Consider the following 18,202-nt stretch of genomic DNA (forward strand, 5'->3'; position numbering starts at 1 on the left):
GTTTGTTTTTTTTGTTTTCTGAATCAAAGAAGTCCTTTTCAATTAATATTTTCTGTGTTATAATCTCTCTCTGTTTGTTCATTACTCCCTCCCAATCTCCCTCACATCTGTCTCCATTCACTGGCAATATCCATTTATTGGCTCTGTCATCGATCCAGACATCTCTGAAACTGGCGATCCTGTTTCTCATCATTGCTATGCTCATATCCAAGCCCGAAACCTTTAGAAACAAGAGACATCCTTGAGACACAACCTCAGGGGACACTCCCTGCTGACCGTCTCTTTCAAGTTGGCAGAGGGAAACTGCATTGTGTCTTGTATTTCTCCATCTTGAGCATAGCTTTGCTGATTTAGCACAAATTTCCCATAAAAAGCTGGCCTCTAGGGAGCAGAGACTGAACTTGGAAACTTTTATCCCAAAAGGAGAATTTGTTGTAAAGTTATGAGTGGCTGAAATATGAGGGGCTGGAACTGTTGGAAGCGGGGTTGAATGGCAGTGGTTTTACAGCTCCTGAGATTCTATTTCCTCCTGTGAATTCTCAACTAGTCCCTCATGAGCCACCCTTCCCCATGACCCTTGGCAAAAAGCATTATTACCTGTTTGCCCACTGAAAAAGAAGATTAGGACTGTTACCAACAAAGCTACTTCCCATGGTAAAAAGAGGCTCTTGGATCAAGTTTTCTCTCCATGGTCACTGAAAATGACAATTCATTTCTTCTCCACCAGCCAAATGCTATCTCCAGATGCACACATGTGTATCCCATTGAAGTCAGAGAGGCCCGAAACACATTTGAGGTCTCTTCTTGGTGTCAAGAAAGTGGAGCTATAAAGACAAGCTCCAGAGCAGAGGTGTGTGTGTTTGTGTGTTTGTGTGTTTGTGTGTGTGTGTGCGCATCTGTGCACACATGGAAGGTTCTTACCCAAATCTAAAACTCATTTGCCTTCATAGCTTGAAACCAACCAACTCGATTGTCCTGAGAATCCTCTAATGTCTATGTGCCAGTGTAAGAGTAAAGATGATGGAAATGTTCTGTTGATAGCAATTGTCAAATTTATAAAACCATATGATGTGCAGGTCAAGAGGTAGAAGGCACAATGGGTACAGCAACATACACAGATATTGAGGCCAAAGACCTGTGTTCAAATCCAGGCCCTGTCACCTTTTAGCTCCATATTCTTAGAAAACTTCCTCAATTTCTCTAAGCACCAGCTATCATGGCTTCCTACCTTTTTGTCATTTGTAAAATGGAAATAATATATGTAAATGCCTGGCTTGTCATAAGTACTCAAATGGTGACCATCTCATTTAAATTAACAAGAACTAGAGGATACCATGCACACTATCCCTACCAATACCACACCTGCCCCCACATTTGCATGGCTACACACAAATGTACTTATTCAAACACATACACCCAACAGAACTACCAAGCCTCTCAGGTTTGATACATTCTTGTGAAAGTCTGCTTTTGGGCCTCCAAGTCCTTCCCATTCACAAAGCTGGGAACTCTTACCATCACTTCAGTCTGAAAGTCTCTGGAAAGCCCAGAGCAATACCTCAAGAAATTTAGCATGGAGTTATTTTCAATACCTAGTCCAACTTGGAAATCGAAGAACTGAATTCTAATCTTGCTTCCACTCTTGCTACCCATTGTAAACTTTGTCCATTCTACCTTAAACATGTGGTAATGAATACTTGTCTGTAACCTTGACAAGGGTGTAAATATCAAGTCAAATGTCATAGAGACTCTCCAAGTAATCTCTTCCTTTCTTGTACAGCACTTATGTCTGCAGTTTTAATGATCCATACAATGATTTGTTTAAAATCTGCCTCCTCCACTAGACTGTAAGTTCCATGAGGCCTATTTTGCTCACCCTTGTAGCTCAATATGGCACACTATAGCAGAGTGATTACAATATAGCAAGCCTTCAATGACTATTAGCTGAACAAATATGAGAATGTAAAAGTACTTTGAAAACTGCAAAGCACATACTAATGTCAAATACTATTATTATTATGAGACATCATGTCAATACCAAGTGATTGGTTACTAGGTTGCCCTGTTCTACCAATTTATATATGTATTTAAAAGAATTTCCACTGTACAGTTTTTAGGCATATCATTTCCTTGAATGAGTATGATGCTTTTAGTCATTTCTATAGAAATTCAGCATGGAGCCCTGATTCAAGAGTATAAAATCCTGCATTTAACATTGCTTCCTTGGAAAAATAGATTTTTTTTTTTTTTTTTTTTGCTGGGCATGTAAATGTGAGGGTTACCTGTTTTTATATCTTCATATATCCATTCATCAATTCAGTCACACACTTAAGAACTATTAATTAAATGCCTACCCTGTGGCAGGCACTATATTAAGTGCTGAGGATACAATGAAAGATATGACTGGTGGTTCTTGAATTCATCTCACTGTCTACTGGGGAAGCCTAACCTATAAACACAGTTACAACTATGTGATGTGGACTGTAATGGAGAGGTGCACATGTGCAAGCAGTGATGGGAGCACAGAGGAGGAAGCTCTTATTCCTCCTCTGCAATGGTGTGGAGTGTTGTAAGAGGCCTTTCAGAGGAGATGATATTTGAACCCAGTCTTGAAGAATGAGTATGGGTTTTCTAGGTGAACTAGATGCAAAAGATGTATTCAGGTATTGGGAAGAGCATGTGATTTGGTGAATAAAGGATGATAGATGAGTGAAAGAATAGCTTAAGTAATAAAGGAGATAAACCTAAATTATCAGCCACCTTGAATTTCAACTGTGTGGCTATTTGTGGATGGAGATGTGTGCAATGAACTCCTTTTAACTAATATGTTGCCCAAGTAGCCAGAAAGGACACCTGGAACCATAGGAATAAGAGGAAGGGTCCTAGCAAAGGAAAAACAAAAAAGGAATCTTAGGCAGATACTAGCCACTTGCTCACTTCCAGGAGGAGGATAAGAAATAATCTGCAATGCTGTTACTGATTTGGAAATGTCAAAACGTGACAGAGAACTTAATCTTCGTATGTCACAAAGATGTTCCAAAGAATGGATGGAGTGATGGACATTTTCCTGCTCTCTAGGATGCACAAATGCACTTTGGTTCAAAGCAGGGGACATTGTTAAAGACAATGTTATTCTTCCAGAAAGCCAAATCAAGCACTTTTGAAAGCCTCCAACTCCATTCTGAATGTGTTGCAATCTATGCATTTAAAATCATTTTCTAAGCTGGGACAATGACACAAACATCCACACAACACAAGCTGCCGTGTATAAAGTTGGGCTGCCTGGTCGAGTTGAGCTGAAAAGTGCTGGTGCAGGGCGTTTTCATTTAAAAATTCTTATTATTTTTTTAAAGAATTCTTGTTATAAATAAAAAAATTATTATTATTCAAGTGCATGCTGAAACTGAATCATGCCATTCTTACATAATTTTTCATTGGATTGTTGCAACCCATAAAGAAATCCAATTAAATTTCCCTTGCAGGCACAGGCCTTCATTCAGGGGGCCTTGAAAAAGCTGGTTTGTTGTATTGTATAGCAGGTCGATGAATTGAGAAGCAGAGAGGGCCTGTCCCATTTCTTGTCCTGTGTGACATGATGTGAAGAGAGTCCGCCAGCAATGTTTCAAAGAGCTGCATTATCAGACAACATAAAGGCCTTCCATCCTTTCTGCTGCTGTGCTGCGGAATATGCACATACCAGTGTCTCCATCCGATGAACAGTTTTGAACACCGTATGGTTAACATATTGCTTTCTGGATCTCATGAGCATTCACCATCATTATCCCAGAGACATTGGACTCCGGGTTAAGGCCAGAGTGTGCCAGAGATAAGATAACGTTTTTGAAGATGTTTTAAAGGGAATGTCCTGGAAACCAGACTACACAAACGTGTTTTCACTACCTAAAAAGAAGGCAGAAGATAATGTGTTGCAGAATTATGTTATTTTACATTAATCTGTTTCTTGGTTGCTATCTGAATTGTTTATGCATTTCTCTTTATTGATTTATATATTATGTGGGATCTCAATTATTTCCAGACATCCAGGGTTTTTGTTTTTAAATAAAAATCCTGCATGAGTAGACATACAAAACACGCATACGCACTCTTTTTTCCTTTTCTTCCCTCGCGTACAGCAAAAAGCTCCTCTAAACTTCTACCATGTAAGTGAAACTTCCTTTAAGATGTCAACCATGTGGTAGAATTCAGTCTTCTTGCTATCTGTCATACTAGATGTGGAGAATTAAGGTTACAGTCAAAACAAAGAGAAAAACACTGAGAAGCATGTGGAAGAAAGGTACTGCTCTTTGGATTTTTTTTTTTTTCCAACATGCTACCTGAAAACTATTTTACATTCTCTTCTCCTGCTGTTTTTGTTTTGGTTTGTTTTTGTGTTACTTTTCACAGCGTTTCAAAAGAAGTAGCAATTGCCTAAATGTTTTCTACCATTATCTAGCAGCAAACATGAGAAGCTGATTTCACTACAGCTGGCATTTTATAGGACAAGGATGGTCATTCAACTCTGCCTTTTCTGTTTGTTAAAGGGAACAGGCATATCTCACAATCAGATTTTCAAAATAATTCACTTAGGCTATTTCCCTGCACAAGGAATGCAGGCATGTATTTATCTTGCTTTAGCACAAAGCAGTGATTTGATTGGTGACAAGATACATAGGCAGATCTAATTGTTTTATGTAAAAAGATTCTCCGGGACCAAAGCACGCCTGAGTGTCGATCTGTGCTCAATAACTGGAAGCTGCACCGGGACTTTTCCAGCCCCAGTGTTTGCAAATTACTTGTGTGTCAGAAATGTTTCTTTAAAGTTGGAGTTCCAAAGTGACGGCTAGTGATCATCACTGTTCATCCCAGAGGGGCCTAGTTAAAGGTGTAAAAATGGGGTTGATGTTTCCCATGGAGGAGGCAGCACACTCCCTCCTTTGTTTCTGGTTTCTGAATGTCTTACAATAGAAAATCTCCTTCTTTTAAAAAAAAATAATAAAGTACAGTTCTCTGAGCCTGAAAACATCAAAGTGAAATGCAGTTGGAAGAGTCCCTCACATGCAAACCTTGCAAAACCCAGATAAGGTGTTTGTCTGTGTCTATATGTGTGCATGTGTGTGTGGCTTCTCTTTACAGAAACCCAAAATTGTTCTTTAGATCATTAGTAAACCCTCCTTGCACATCAAGTCCTAATTGGACACAGACTCTCTCCCACAAACTGACCTGGGGTCCCCAAGAAACCACTCCTGATGATCTATCAGATTTGCTCAGCCCTAGAGGGTCGCAGCCGCAAATCAGCCTTTTGCTGAATTTGGCCCAGGTTTTGGGTTTTCAGTGAAACTTGAGCCCAGGGAAGAGCTCTCAACTTTGAATTTAGCTATGGACATTTCCTCCAAGATGCTTACAGTTTTGTTCTTTTTACCAGGACTCCAAGACACCACACACACACACACACACACACACACACTCACACACACACACCAGCCCCAGAGTCACACTTTCACTAAAAAGGAAAACTTCAAAAGGAATTGGATTTCAGTGACTCTATCTTATCCTTGAGAAGAACCGTAACTGACTGTTAACTGAATTATTTCCCGAAGAAAAACAAGTCACATTCTGAGAGCTTGTTAGAAACTTAAAAGTAAGATAAAGGCTCTAATGTTGTTGCTCTTTGCAACGTGAGTTTTTCATTTTCATGGAATAGCATGTATAAAATGTCCCTCAAGTAGTAAGGGAAGTGGAGCGGAATTTAGATGGAAAGAATGGCTGCCCTCTTTTGCGGGATCTAAGAAAAAGGAAAAACTGTAGAGAATGGGACCAAATAACTCATGCACTAAAAGATTAACTCCATGTCTAATCAAGCCACTAATTTGTTCTGAGGAATCTATCAGTACTTCATTTTGCCATTTGTAAACCAGAGCTCCTCATTATCGTGAAGGAAAATTAAATTACCTGGAGCCATGCAGTGAGTGGACAAGGCTAGGTAAAGACAACATCTGATGTCGAGTAGTTTGCATACTGCAAACCCAAAGGGATGAGAAGTCACACGCACCAAGTTGCAAGCACTGAGCAAATAAAAAGATTAAAAAATCTTCATTATGTGAAAGCTGAGACAGCTGGAAGGAAGAAAAGACATCCGTGCATTGGATGTCAAGATAAGTCACCAGTCCCCTCCAATGGGCAGAACGGTCATTGGGAAGAAAATGGGGTTTCAGGAAATCTTTGACAGATAAAAGAGGGAGCTGGGCAAACTGTAAGGAATAAAAAGGCATTTCCAGCACAGGCCCAGAAAGAGATAGAGGACACGGTAATGGCATTTTCTTGGGGGGAAAGAAGGGGAGTATAAGGTTATGAGGTTCTTAAAGATTTTGAAGTTGATAGTAGGAGACATGGTCCCTCTGTAGGTCTAAAAAGGGAAGAATTTTGGGGTGGGGTATTGGAATGAAGCTGTATTGAAAAAAGAAAAAAAAAAAGCATGTTTCCAAGGCCTGTGAGAAGTTTGCAAAGCAAAATCCTAGAGAAACAGAAAAACATCCAGGGGTAACTGACAGTAAACTAAAACATCAAATAGAGGTGAGCCACGGGCTCATCTTTGTTCAGCAATTTCTAGCAAATTTTCACAAAGAACCAAAAATACCTTAAGAACACACTCACACACACACACACCCCCACACACACCCCTCAGGAGAAAAGTACTGAAATCCAAATTGCAGTAAACACCTGAGAAGTTTATGTCCTCTGGTGCTAGGGACCTAGCATGAGTTTAGAACCTGAGATGTCCCTCGGGTAGTGACATATTTGATTAAAGAGGATTCCCAAGACAGACTGTGGGTAGCTGAGAGTTCCCAGCCATCTTCCCCCACCTGAAAGGAGAGAGTCTGAAGTTAGGAAAGAGCAGGAACTTGGAGAGACCCACTGAGGTTAGCCTCTGAACTGGCCTGCCAGAGGTAGCTGGGCCAGAAGGGTTGATCTAGAGTGTGGGGCAAAGGTAAAGACAAAGATGGGAGTCGGTCTGAGATTGAGCCATTTGAAGATGTCATCAAGTCATTCAAAAAAATTCCAAGCCAGGCCAGTTCTCCAAACGAGCCCAAGCAAACGCCGCCCGAGAGACAGCTGGGCCTGCCAAGCAGTGACCAGACATTATAAGCAAAATTAGCAAATTAGTGGGCTCTCCTGTCTCGTGGCTGGCTCGCGGCGCTTGCTGCTGCAGCACCAGCGTGGCGTCGGAGCCGCACAGCCGCCCCCTGCCGTCCCCGGGCCGCGCTCCACCAGGTGAGCGACAGAAGGGTGGAGGGAACGGGAGCGCGCCAGATGGCCGAGCGGCGAGGAGCTGCGCTCAGCTTTTTCTCTGCTGCAAGTTACTCTCAACGCACTCACTCTGTAACCTTCCGGAAGTGATTCTCGATCTGTTTGTGAGTTCCAAGTGTTACCTTAAATGGGTGATTGACACATGATGTCTTTTTTCCCCTATGCAAAAACTTTTTTTTTTCTTTTGCAAGATTTTTCCAACAACGAACTGAGACCTCGACTCGTGCTTTGGGTTACTATAGCAACTTTTTCTTTGGAGGATTAGAACATGTTTGAACGATCTTCTTTTATTCATCTTTACAACATAGCTGACAAATGACCATCAGGAAGATGGACATTGTCCCCAGTTTTACCGGTGGGGAGGCCAGGATGCAGAATGTCAAATCACTTGGCTGGGTGTGTGCAGAGAGCTAGGAATGGACTCCCGCTCCCAATTACAAACTGGACAACATCTTCCAACTGTGCATTTTGAACTCTGGTAAAGAACGGTTTTAAGAGCAAAGAGGCAAAAACACTTTGCTCCTAAATTAAGACAAGTATAGCTGTTCGTTTTGTATGCTACAGAGATAAGAAAAAAATCTCGCTTTGTGTGACATCTGTAATGCGACTGACCTAGGAGGCTGAATGAATGCCGCTTCAAAATAGGAAGGAAATATCATAAGAGTATCAGTTTTAATATTAATGAAAATAGTCCAATTCAAGAAATATGTATTGCAGGCTTTTTCTTTTTTTTTTTTTTTTTTTTTTTTTTTTTGGCCAGGCATTGAGCCAGGCTTTTTAGAAATTATTATTCTTAAAGGGAGGCATTGTTCCCACATTTTCTCCAAGAGGAAGTTGAACAAGTAAAGGCTTATGAAGGGATAATTGGAAGAATAACCAGCTTCCTGCCCCATTTCCCACCACCTACCCAGACCTGGGGAGGAGGAGGGGACCTGGCCCAAGAACTTCATTTGACCATTACAAACTTTGCTTTGGGGCCTCTCTGAAGAGAAGGGACAACCTCAGCTGAGGGGATCAGGAGACCAAGAGTTTTGGAGCTGAGGCCAGAAATAAAGAGAGTGGAAGCTCATTAAAAGCAAAGGCGGGGCATGGGGAAAGGAGGCTGGGAAGAGGGTGGCACCACCATTCACTCGGCTGTGCTCCCACCACCATCACACCACCACGAGCACTCTCTGCAAATTATTAGAGGGAGATGATCCTTAAGAAGGAGGGGAAAACGGACCTCAGTTCCCATGGTTGAGCCACTGTGATTTGCTTTTTCCATGGAGCTGCTCAGGGTGCCCACAATCAGCAGGGAGCCATGGCAGCCCACCTTTGGAAACTCTGGAACACATAGAGGTTGCATGACTCTTCAAGACACATGGCACCATGAAGGATGGAACCAGTATAATGATCCAGAAAGGACTGGTCCCATCTGCTACAGAAATACAGAAGCTACACACGGAACGCCAGGGAAGGAGCCACTCAATGAAATGTCAATTTTCCTGAATTTTAAACCAGACAAACAAGGAGCCAGAGGCTCATCCAAGTCTCCTACGTTGTTTCCTTTTGAAAGAATCCTTCCTTAAACACAGGCCTCTTTCTTGACTAAATATGTCATTTCAGCCCTGCTCATTCTGCTTGTTACCACGACGGTGCTAATTCGAGCATGGCTCACTTCAAAGTTGACACTGATCCTCCTCATAAGCAATTGTTTTTCAGCCAGACCAATCAGTGGCTCCCGTCAGCCCCTTTCAAGCATGGCGCCAGCTCTTCAAAATGCTGACAAGAGTTCCCCTCTGTTGCCTAGGACAAGCCATGGTTGTCCTTTTCTGAGCATGTAATTGTCTCCTGGGGAGAGCAGATCCCCTGCCCCATAGGCTCAGCCACCTATCTTTCCCATCGCAGCAACTGGTAGTTCAGACTCCTGCAAAGGCAGGGGAAAGTTGAAACATTTTAGAGGTTGGCACCAGAATTAGGTTATGAACAAGAATAAATACAGGACTGATTTGTGATATCCATGGGAATCTTTAAACTGCTGCCCTCGAGTCTAAGGCCATGGGACTAGAAGGACTGCCATTTCTGTTTCCAGGGAGGACCAACCTGTGCCACCCCAAGAGCCATCTTATTCCTTTTTAAGGCAGTGGTTCTCCAGCTTTCGTTTGCACCAGGGAAACTTGTCAAACATGCAAATTTCTGGGCTCCATCCCCAGAAGTTCTGATACAGCAAGTCTGGAGAAGCCCAGGGAGCTGCGTGTTTGACAAGTTCCCCTGTGATTCAGACGCAGGTGGTCTTGAACTATGCTCTGTTAAACTCTGCTTTAGAGCCTTAAGCAAACAAAAGTCCTCCACCTCCCTTAGGAGCCCATCTGAGGATTTCAAAAGCTTCAGAAAATTCTTCCTTCTATCTATTCCTGTGGGTGTTTGAGACTCACGATGACATTCCTTGAAAACAATATAAATGCATCTAAGTCAGAGGAAGATAAGCACCAGGTGTCAGCCTCTGCCTCTCCTCCCCAACTTTCCCATCTGTATTTTCTCACAGGTATAACCTTCTGCTGGGCATCTCCTGCAGGTCCTGGAGGACCCGTAGCCCATCAGGATTGCAGGAAGGAGTGTGTTTGTGGCCTCAGTCCCCACATTGAGAGAGGATGGATTTGGAATTAAGTTATCCACCATCTAGATGAGATTCCCAGGGGCAGCCCTAGGTGGCAAGGACATCATGCCTCTCTGCCACTTCAGGCTTCCTACCTCCATTTTGTGGGCTCATGTTCACATTTTGGGCTTTTGCCATTTCTCCCCCTCTCCCATTTCTCCTCCCTCATATTATCTCTCTCAAACTCCCTTGGATCTCGGGTACTGAGTTGGACAATATTCTCTTCATTATGGCCTGAGCACGCCACAGGAGTAGGAGGGGGTTGTGCTGGTCATTAATGCTATTCACCAACTATTTCCAGTTCTCCTTTCCACCTACCTACTTGGTAAAATTGTACTTCCTGGATCTCTTGCGTAAAGCCCATGAACCTAGTCCTGGCCAATGAGTTGTGTGGGGGTCATTTCTCAGATAGAGCATGTATTTACTGATATAAGTCCCCCATCCCAAGATCTCTTTTCTCTCAGGCAGGGTGACTGGCAATCTTTAAGATGGTGACTGTCACATCAGCCTGTATCCCTAAGTGCCAATGATGAGCTGAGTCCTTTGCTGTTGCAATGGTTCCATAGTACAAGCAAGAACAAACTTGTGGTTTTAAGTCGCTGAGCTTTGAGGTTTGTCACCACAACATAGCTTAGCCTCTCCTGGCTAATGTAAGGTCCTTGTGCTCTTTTCAGCTCTTGCTAATCTCCTTCCCTGGGACTTGAGTCCTCTACTTTTATCCCAAGGTATTGGCTGAGAAACTTCCACGAATCAACAGATAGACAGACTCGGCAGCCTGCGAGTGCAGCTCTGACTGCCCACAGGGTCATGATTTCCCCACCTTCCTCTGGCACTCTTGCTTGACTCAGTGTCACCTGTGTTTTTATTCTCCTGGGACACTGTGCTCCAGGCTGTCTTGCTGGAGGTGAATTCCCTCCAGCTGACACCCAACACGCTGGGAGGGAGGTTCTCCCAGGGTCACATTTCTTTCTCCTCCTCTTGGTCTGTTGTTGCTGCCCTGTCTGATCAAAGCTTCCTCTGAGCCTGTTCTCACCATGACAAGGGAGATAGTTATTTTTATGATTTCTGGAGATATCTTCATCATTAGAAGTTTTTGCCTAGAGTTGGGAAATTTTTACAAGTATATCCAACCTCACTGCCTCCTCCATTTTTCACGACAGTGATAATATAACTGCTAGAAATAATTCATTTCCAGCAGTTGCCTTGTCTACCTTGTGTTCCGATTCCTAAGGACAGTTGGCAAGTGGACCTGCTCTGCTGCAGGCCTTGGCAGCTCACGTGACTATCTGGTTTTGCAATGATGACAAATGAAATGACTGCAGGTCCTGGAGCCTTAGTCCCTGGAAACCATCAACAGGATGACAGCTCCTTCTATTTGGCTTGTAACAAGCTCTTCCAGGCAACTAATCACCAGACAGGGTCTTCCATCCAGAATGCAGAGTTTTTAAATCTTATTTTGAAGAATTAATTGTGTGAGCTCAGTACTGGGAGTATTCCTCATCAAGAATTCCAAAATTGCAACTCAATGTAAAAGGGTAATTATAATGCCAAGGACACAATGACATAAAAAAGGAAAAATCTTACAAAGTGACATGCTTAAAAACAAAGTGAAGTTTCAGGACATATGTGAGTGCAAAGAAATAATTTCTGATGTAAATTTTTTGCTACAATTACAGTAAGCAAAATAGATAAGTGAAGATTCAGTGGAAAGAGGGCTTTGCTGGAGAGTGCAAACCATTCTTATTTCTTTATCTAGGACTTTCCTCTTGCCCCTGCACCTGGTAGGGGCTTTATACACTTACAGCATACTCAGTTAATGCCTAATAAATTTGAATTTTATGAATCTGACCTCATGGATAAATGTTTTGTGCTTAGTGTGATAGGTGATATGTGTGTATTTGTGTGTAGGAGGAGTGTGCGTGTGGGTAGGTGTATACTTGGAAAAATATACAGAGAGTGAGATAAAGATATGTGAACAATAAATATGAAGTCATTCGTTCGTTTCTTCTATAAATATTTATTGAGTGCTCACCAGGTGCTAGGCACTACTCTAGGGGCACAGACAAAATTACTAGCCTTGTGATATCTATATCTGAATGAAGGAAACAGAAAATAAACAATAGATAAATAGATCGGTGTTACAAAGAAAAGTAAAGTTGAGGGAATAATGATGGATGGGGTGAATGGGGAGTGAAGGGAGCCTCTTTGAGCAGAAATGTGAATAAATCAGGAGTTAGATGTATAGCTATTTGTGCAAAAGACACTGTAGAAAGATGAAGCAGCAAATGCGAAGACCCTGAGGCAGGGACTATTTTGTGTATTAGAGAAACAAAGATGCCAATGTGATTGGAACAAAATGAAAGACAAATGAAGCCATGAAAATAGGTAGGGGCCAGGTTATGTAGGGCTTTATATGTCACGGACGGACTGTGAATTTTGTTCTGAGAGTGAAAGGAAGTCATTGGAACATTTTTGAGCAAGAAAACGATATTATTTGATTTAAATTTCCAAAAAATTTGGAAAGGATGTGGAGAAAAGGGAACCCTCCTACAGTGCTGGTGGGAATGTAAATTAGTACAACCACTATGGGGAACAGTTTGGAGGTTCCTCAGAAAACTAAGGACAGAGCTACCATACAATCCAGCAATCCCACTGCTGAGTATATACTCATAAGAAAGGAAAACAGTATATCAAAAAGATATCTGTACTCCTATGTTTGTTGCAGCACTGTTCACAATAGCCAAGATTTGGAAGCAACCTAAATGTCCATCAACAGATAATTAGATAATGAAAATGTGTTACATATATACAGTGGAGTACTATTCAGCTGTAAAAAAGTATGAGATCCTGTCATTTGCAGCAATACAGATAGAACTGAAAGTCATTATGTTACGTGAAATAAGCCAGACACAGAAAGACAAACTTTGTATGTTCTCACTTATTTGTGGGTGCTAAACATTAAAACAATTGAACTCATGGAGACAGAGAATGGAAGGATGGTTACCAGAGGCTGGGAAGGGCAGTGGTGGTAGGGGGGTTGGGGAGTAGGAGGGAAGTGGGGATGGCTTAATGGGTACAAAAAATAGACAGAAAGAATAAATAAGACCTAGTATTTGATAGTACAACAGGGTGATTGCAGTAATAATTCAATTGTATATTTAAAATAACTAAAAGAATATAATTGGATTGTTTGTAATACAGAGAATAAATGTTTGAGGCGATGGATACACCATTTTCCATGACATGATTGTTTCTTACTGCGTGTCTATATCAATGTATCTCACGTACCCTATAAATGTATACACCCACTATGTACCCACAAAAAATTTTTTTTAAATGGTCTTGGTGCCAGCACAAACTGGTAAGGAGCCAAGATATCAGAAAGCTCACTCTTTATTAATGCTCAAAACTGGAGACGCTATAAATATTATCATTTTTTCAGAGTTGATAATTACTGGATATAGCATTGAGGGTGGAGAGGCTAGGAGGGTAGTAAAAATTCTACTCTTACCTTACCCCCTTCTGGGAGCCCAGGAATTTCCCCTTATGTTCTCAAATCCATATGTTACAATCTTTGGTGTCCTGGTTCTTTGGTTTTATTGCAGTGTTCCCATGATGAGTTTTTGAGAGAAAAGAGTGGTCACACACAGGCAGGAATCCATTTGAAAAATCAAACATGCAAGAGTTCCCTTAATTTTCCACCTGCTTTTCTCAAACAGAAGGAGTCTTTCACCGCAGCCACCACAGCTGGGAATGTGCTGGGTCACACCTGAAGCCAGCGTATCTATGAGCCCAAAGCCCATGGCATATTACCTGGATATCACTGTTGGTTATTCAGGGCCCAGGGAGTCTTTAGTTGGTAGGTGATGAATCCTGACAGGTCTCCACTGTAACAGGACAGCACTGAGTTCAATGCAAAGTCCCCCACCCACTGCACTCTCCCTCTCCCAAGTTCACAGATTTCTCTGTGCAGCAGGATCAATGCTGGGGGCTGGGGAGGGGTGGCACAAGCACTCCCTAAGCCATCTAGGCTGGTGTCTCAGCAGGTTGTAGGTACTCCACTTCCTCTGCAGTCTACTGGCTCTGAGCCCAGCTCAGCACTAGGACTTGCCTAGGAATTGCAGTCCTTGTGGCCTAGACTGTCTCTCAAGTTCACTTAAGGCCCCAGAGCACTCCCGCCTGTGGTGCTGAGACTTGCCAGAACTCAAGCCCTGATGCTGAGATGGGCGATGACCCTCCGGCTATGGCTAATCCAAATGCTTTCTCAGGGGAACCAACTGAATATAGCGGGTTCCGCTTTCTGTGACAGGGCAGCACTGAATTCAATGCAGAGCCTTACAATCACCATGCTCTCCTTCTTCCAGGCACACAGGTTCTCCTTACTGTGCTCTCCTGGAAGAAGGAGAGCACAGGGGGTGAGGGAGGGGTGGCACTGGCCCTTCAAGATGGTCTTTCCTTTCCCTCCTCAATGTCTCTTTCTGTGAAATAAAGTTAAAACCTGGTACTGTGATTACCCACCTGATTTTTGGTTCTTGTGATGGTGCTTTTTGTGTGAGGTTGTTAAAATTTGATGTTCCTGCTCAAGGGACAAACGATGTAGGCTTCTATTCAGCCATCTTCCTCCACCCCCTCCCTCAACATTTTCAAAGGGAGGATCAAATATTTCTGAGGGCCTTCCCAATTAAGGTTTTTCTTTGGCCGTTAAGAACCTCACAAGAGGCTGGACACAGTGGCTCAAGCCTGTAATCTCAGTGATTTGGGAGGCCCAGGTAGGAGGATCAATTGAGCCCAGGAGTTCAAGACTACCCTGGGCAACATAGCAAGGCTCCTCCTCTACAAAAAATAAAGATAGAAAAATTAGCCAGGCATGTTGGTACACATGTGTAGTCCCAGCTACTCAGGAGACTGAGGTGGGAGGATCACTTAAGCCCAGGGGCTCGAGGCTGCAGTGAGCCGTGATCACGCCACTGCACTCCAGCCTGGGTAACAGACCAAGACCCTGTCTCTAAAAAGAACAAAAACAAAAACACCTTACAAGATAGGTTGTCCAACACAGGGATGCCCTTGCAGCTTTTGCAAAATACAAAAGACCTCCAAATCCTTTGTTTTCAAAGCATGAGGCTGGAAGGAAAGAGACAAAGAGAGAAAGGGAAGTTGCCCACAAAAGGAAGTGAGGTCATGGGGCTAGTGGAGGGCTCTGAAAGGCTTTCATGCTCCACCAGGAAAAAGGGGGCTTTCTCCCCCGCAATCTGCAGTTGCAACTGGTATCACTTTTCCAAACTCAGACTTTAGGACTCATCTTGTCTATGTGATGATTTTTAAGAATCTTAACTTCTCTGGTCTTGATTTCCTCCTTTTTGAAAGGTAAGGGGATTTGACTAATTTATCCATGCTCAATTTAGCTTTAAGTTCTGCTTCTTAGACTCACACACAAAGAGAATCCAAACCAACATATTCCAAGATCAGTGACCTAGTCCTATAACATGGAGATTCAAGCATGAATTTCAAGACCCACTCTAAGCAGTTTTGCTTACTATTACACACTTCACTGTAGATATGGTTCTATTTTCATGACGGCAGAAAAGCAGAAGGAAGAAGGGAATTGAGGAAGGGAGGGAGAGACCTTAAAAATATGCAACTGATATCCATAAGACAGAGCCGCCTTTTCCCAGTATTAGCGGAAATGTAAGTTTCCTGCCATCCTCCAATATAACCCATGTGTTTGTGGGCTGGAACATTTGGCTCATGTATCAACCTTCCCGTTCACACCATTTTCTTTAGAATTTAGTTGTTTTGAAAGACATTTTTCTCCTTCCTTCGCATTTTCGTCTGACATCAGTGTAGAGAGCACCTGTCACTAATGTCTGTAGTGGGTCTTCCCCTTGGCCAAATGTCCTTCTTTCCGGCTGAACCCAACTCGTGGCAGTAAGAGGCAGCTAGCCACCACGGGGCACCCTCTGACCATTTTATGTTTGGCTTACCCCTAACTGATGCTCCCTGGAGCGTGGATCTTGTGATCAGAGGGATCCTCTTAGAGACATCACTATCAGAATAAAATGCTGTTTAATCAGTTCTCTGATTAAAAAAAAAAAAAGAAATGAAACCCATGTTTTTATGCAGAGGACAACACTGGTCAACTGCCTCATTCAGGCCTAAGTAGTAACTTCAAGAAGCCCACACAGCACCACCTCTGATCTCACATCTCTGATCATAATGAGGTTCTGTCTCCTCTTGTGACTTGACCATCTTGGCTCCAGTTGAGAAACACCTGTGGTATTCGAATCTTGTGGAGCCAGTGGCTCCTAAAACCTGAAAGCTGAGAAGCAACATCTGTCTGCCTTTTTCCTCTTCCTGTAACCAGTCTGTGGCACAACCAGGGAGCAAATGCTGTGTAAGACCTGGTGGCTGGTGCCTGAACAGGGGGTACCTAGCAAAGCAGTGAACCCCAGGCCTTCAGCATGTGAGGCTTTGTGTGCAAGCAGGCTGGTTTCTCTCTTTCCCTTCCCTCTCACACAGAGGAAAGGGAACTTACTAGACAGATTTCTTCCACAAGAGAAACAGTGTGGGAGTCTCGGCATTGGTACATGCTTGACTTTAGGTCTGCGGCATGTCAGGGTCATGATTTGTAGTGGCTGAAACCATTTGTCTTGTGTTTACGTACAGTCAGAGAATATCAGCTGATAAGAATTAGCGAGGTCATCTTGTTGACCTTTTACATCCAGCTCTATCCAGGAGGTGGAAGCAGAGAAGGGAGAGGCCTGGAGGCCAATGGGAGAGACAGAGCCATGTGAGGAACCACTGGCAGATGAGAGTTGAGGCATAGAGTCAAGGAGCTCTCTCTCGCCTCACTTTTTTGGGGTTTTTCTCCCTTCTCCAGGGAGCCTGAAGCTGGAAAAAAGTTTTGCTTTGCAATTCGAGCTCCTCATTTCTCAAGGTTCTTCATGGGAATCGAAATTTCTCTTCCTTTTCTCTCTTCACTTCTGACTTGGAGTTAGAATGATGCCCGTGTTTCCAAGTGCAGGCAATTGAATAGTGGGGTCTTGGACCTCTGGCAGTGAAAGGAGGAGGCTGATGTGCACCCTGGCTTCCAGTTCCTGGGAACCCCACATCTCAGACAACCATGGTGATTGGTTTGGGACAGTAGAAGCCCCAAATCCAATTTGAAGCCTGCTGGGGATTCCTGAGTAAATGAACTTCTGGGCAGGGTCTCAGAGAGGCTATGATCTGAGCAGGAAAGTGTTTGTGGCATGTAATATGAAAGAACAAAGAAACCACAAGCGTGCTGTGTATTGCCCCGAATGCCAGGCGTGCCCATTCATGCCAGTGAGATGAGGGCGCTCCAGATGAGAAGCGTTGAAAACTGCTGACCCAGGGGGCAAAAAGATGATTGGCCAGACTGTTTCACTAGCGCACTTCTGACTCATCAAAGATACTCTCAAAATATTCGAAAGATAGAATAAGCAAGAAATTCACTACTTATTTAGCGTGCGATTCTGCCCAAGTGTATGTGTTTTCAAACAGGATCTCTGGGACTAAAGCCAAGGAAGGTGTGCGGTGCGTTGGCTGAGGGTGGTCTTCGGTATTAAACAATCCTCAATCTGAGTCCTGGCTCTACCACCTACTTGCTGTGTTATTTTTGGCAACTTGTCAGCCCTCGTTAGTCTCAGTTCTCTAGCCTGAAAATGGGGATTATAGTAGTGCCTACTTCACGTGGTTGCTGTGAGAATGAAGAGAAGTAAAGTATGTGCACTGGCTAATTTTATGCGTCAACCTGGCTAGGTTATGGCATCCAGTTGTTTGGATAAACACCAGCCTAGATGTTGCTGTGAAGGTCTGTTTGAGATTGATGGATTTTTTAAGCAGTGGACTTTCAGAAAAGCAGAGTGTGGGTGGGCCTCATCCAATCAGTTGAAGGCCTTAAGAGAAAACACTGAGGTCCCCTGAAGAGGAAGGAATTCTGCCTTCAGACTCAAGACTCCAACATCGACTCTTCCCTGCGTCTCCAGCCCCCTGGCCTGCCCTGCAGATTTTGCACTTGCCAGCTGCCACAATTGTATGAGCCAATTCCCTAAAATAAAATGTCTCTTTCTCTCCCTACCTCTCTATCATTTATTATATATATGTATACACACCCCTATTGCTTCTGTTTCGCTGGAGAACTAATACAGTATATACAAAATACTGAGCATGATTCCTGACACAGTATGTGCTCAATAAAAGTATGAATAATTCCCTAAATAATAAAGCCTTCCATACCTGGAT

The sequence above is a fragment of the Pongo abelii genome, chromosome 13, assembly GCF_028885655.2.
Source record: "Pongo abelii isolate AG06213 chromosome 13, NHGRI_mPonAbe1-v2.0_pri, whole genome shotgun sequence".
NCBI lineage: Eukaryota > Metazoa > Chordata > Mammalia > Primates > Hominidae > Pongo > Pongo abelii.